Source organism: Cupressus sempervirens, chromosome 6 (assembly GCF_028749045.1).
Source record: "Cupressus sempervirens isolate cs-2001-9-10 chromosome 6, ASM2874904v1, whole genome shotgun sequence".
NCBI lineage: Eukaryota > Viridiplantae > Streptophyta > Pinopsida > Cupressales > Cupressaceae > Cupressus > Cupressus sempervirens.
In genome coordinates, this window is record NC_143123.1 from 601,905,889 (window position 1) to 601,910,144 (window position 4,256).

Genomic DNA, 4,256 nt, shown 5'->3' on the forward strand with positions numbered 1-4,256 from the left:
CATTCAACCACTCCATTTTCCTATAAAGTGCTTGGAATAGTTTTGTGTCTATGAATACAATTAGTGAATCAATAATCTTCAAATTTGTGACTACAATAATAACTACCATTATCAAATCTAAGAGATTTTAATTTATTTCTAGTCTCATTTTCAACCAAGCATTTCCATTTCTTAAAAAAATGAAATACATTAGATTTGTATCTAAGGAAATCAACCCATACTTTTCTAGTTGCATCATCAATAAATGTAACATAATAATGAGAGCCACCAAGGGAAGATACTTGAGTCAGTCCCCATACATCTGTATGCACAAGCTCTAATCTCTCACTTCTCTTTTCCTTCCCAGTCTTCACAAAACTCACTTTTGTTTTCCATACACACAACTTTCACAAAAATTCATATTGACACATTTTAGATCTGGTAAAATTTTTTATGAATGATGTACTTTCATACCTTTCTCACTCATGTGCCCAATTCTATTGTGCCACAGTATTCTATCAGAATCTATAATAGCTATTTGTTCTCCCTACTCATCTATAGCAACTATTCTAGAACATTCATTTTTCTTTGAAACAATCAAAGTAGAAGGAAAAATATAACCTATACAAAGATATAAGGTTCCTACTTTCACACCTTTTTTTACTACAAGGGAACCTTTTGAAACCTTCCAATTTTTATCATTAAAAGTAACTACCCAACTCTCATCACCAAGATGCCCTGCTGAAATTAAATTCTTAGTTAGCCTTGGAACATGTCTTATCTCATGTAGTAGCCAATGATTCCCATTTTGTAACTCAATCTTAACTTTTCCTTTTCCAAAAATTTGATAGGGTTCATTATCCCCAAAATAAATAAGCCCAAAATCCCCTTTGAAATAATTGATGAAATAACCTTTATGAGGTGTAGCATTAAATGAAGCACTAGAATCTTAAACCCATGAATCATCAACACTTTCTAAAGATAGGAACAAAGCATCCTCTTCATATTTGTTACTTACCATATTTCCCTCCTTTTTTGCTTCTAGTTTATCTCCTTCATTGTTCATTCTAGTCCAACAATATTTCTTCTTATGCCCTATTTTACCATAGTATGAACAATCTCTCAGTCCTCTAGATTAAGACCTCTTCCCCTTAGACTTTCTTTTTGATTTTCTAAAATTATTTCCTCTCTTTGTCATTCTACCTCTACTTTACACATTCAGATAACTTCATGATGTAGATCCACCTAGAGGGCCTCTTCCCCTTTGACTTTCCTCTTGATTTCTCATGATTTCCAAAATTATTTCCTCTCTCAGTCATTCTACCTCTGCTTTGTGCATTCAAAGCACTTCTAGATGTGGATCCACCCGAGGATTTCCTATGAGTTTCTACACTCAAAATAACACCAAACACATCATCAAATTTTAGGGTGTTAGATCCAAAAATAGAATTACTCGCAGCCATTACCAAGCCATTCAATCTTTTAGGTAAAGAACACAAAATCAAGAGAGCCCTAATTTCTTTATCAAAATTAATACCCACAAAAGATAACTGACTAGTAATATTATTAAACTTATTTAAATGATCTACAATAGATCCACCTTCTATCATTTTCATATTAAATAAATGCTTCATGAGAAATACCTTATTTGAAGCGTAGGGATTTTCATACAATTTCACTAGGGTTTCCATCAACTCTTCTACCATCTTCACTTTTGTAATGTTAAATGTCACTAATGGTGCCAAGCATAATTGAATGCTTCCAAGTATCTTTCTATCTAAAATCTCCTAGTCCTCATTTGATATAGTTCCTTGTTTCTTAGATTTACCTTCCAATGGCTTTCATAAATCATTATGATAAAGAGAGTCCCCCATTTGCATCTTCCATAACAGAAATTTCTTCCCATTAAACTTCTCCACCTTTAGCTTACCTTCATCTTCCATCACTCACACTTAACCATGAGGCTCTCACTCGATCGTGAGACATTCCTATAGAGGATCATTAAAAAAAATGACAATGGTCTGGCTAAAAAAATAATAACGACCATCTATCTCTGATACCACTTGTTAGGATTAACCTCAGATAGAAATAATAGTTACATGCAAATATAACCAATATGAGAAAATAGGAGATCACACATAAGAGAACACAAGACACCAAGATTTAACATGGTTCACCCAATCTCTGGGCCATGTCCACCAACAAGTCCAATATTATTATGATCTAGTGATTATAACTTGATTACAACATGTAATCCCTTATAGCTTAATACTATCACAAGAACCACTTTTTGCATCACACATTATGAAAATCCCTAACCCTAAGCCTTTTTATCCAAGTTTTATGGCTACTTACAAAATTAGGGCCATAATAATAGAAAAATAGTAGCTGATACCTTTTACAATAAGACCCTGTAGGGGTACTACCTCTTGACCCAATCTTGGGGTGCTACTCCCAAAACCCCGTAGAAATATTCTTGAGGGAAATCACACTGAATAAACCTATAAGTCTGATTAGGCTCCACATCATAGCAGTATAATCATCAAAATTTTCCTTCAAACTATTCATAACTTTCTCCCATGAATCTTTTGCTACTTTGGTAGTAGTGAGCATTACATATAAGACATATAATTTAATCTCAACTGAATTAAGGTTAGAGTAGGTAAAATTGGAATAAGTGTCATTTTCTTTGACATGTTCTTTCAATTGTCTCTCAATAGCTAATAGCTTTAGAGAAATAGACTCATTGAACTCTAATAGTCTTCTCAAAATCTACTCTTTTTCAAGTCCTAGTTTCTTGACGTCTAAGTGAACATTGATAACTTGTCCTTTAAACTCATCAACTCTATAAGAAGGTTGTTATGTCTAACTAGTTAGAGGCTCCATCTCACTGATCTTCCCTTGAATTTTTCTATCCAAATATTTGGTCAAATTATGAGATAAAACACACTTGATGTACAGTACCTTTCCAACATGTTGACATCTTCAAAATTTCTTGATACAAGTATCAATACTTAGCAAATCATTCTAAATGTTTTGACAAATTGTGCTAAAAAGATTAGCATCATGTGAAATTTGAGCCTTAGACTCATCAACACTCAAAAAATTTGTAAACTCATCATCAAATTATTTTACAACTACTTGAGCTCTCTATTCAGGGTCTGCTTCTATATGCTTGGCGATGAGAGTGATGTACAAGCTGTTAGTTAAGTCCAGTAATGCTCTCTATAGACTTTTAATTTTTCTATTCTTCTCAATAAATTTATCAAGGATGAGATCAAGTTGGATTGATTGCAATCATGATCTATAAGGTTGGCAAGAGATATAGGAGTGGATGAGCTAGATTCTTTCACCTCATCTTCCTCATGTTTCTTCTCTGATACCTTCTTAGATTTTCTCTTTTCTTCTTCCTTCTCCTCTCTTTCTATTTTTTCTTTATCTTTCTTTTCTTTCTCTTCTTATCTCCTCTTTTATTCTTCTCTCTACTTCTTTTTCTCTTTAATCAATTCGAGCATGGCTTCTTTAATCTTCATCTTCTTTTGTACAAGCTATCTTTTCTCTTCTTCAACTCATCTCTAGAATTTTAATTTTTCTATTCTTCTCAATAAATTTATCAAGGATGAGATCAAGTTGGATTTGTCATAATCATGACCTATAAGGTTGGAAAGAGATATAGGATTGGGTGAGCTAGATTCTTTCACCTCATCTTCCAATTGTTTCTTCTCTGATACCTTCTTAGATTTTCTCTTTTCTTCTTCCTTCTCCTCTCTTTCTTTTCTTTCTCTTCTTCTCTCCTCTTTTCTTCTTCTCTCTAATTCTTTTCCTCTTCAATAAATTTCAGCATGGCTTCTTAAATCTTCATCTTCTTTTGTACAAGCTATCTTTTCTCTTCTTCAACCAGTCTCAACTAATCCTAAATATTTTTGGAAAGGGGCTCAAGCTGATCAGAGCTTACAAAAGGGTTATCATAAATGATAACTATAACATTTGTTTGATCAATTTTCATACTATCACCATGTATTGAAACTTCCAAAGTTTTCTCTATAGTGGTAGGAGTTGTCTCTACCTTAATAATCATTTTATTGATAGTTGCAATAGTTTCACTTCTTAGTACTTCCTTATCACATCCCATAAATATAATTGGCCTTATTTTGTTCTATAGATAGGGTGCTAGTTTACCCATCAATTTCTTTATTTCTTCTTCATCTTTAGTCTTGCACATAGTTCTTATCATTAATTTTTGAAGTTCGATATCTTCTTCCCATACTGGTGCCTTC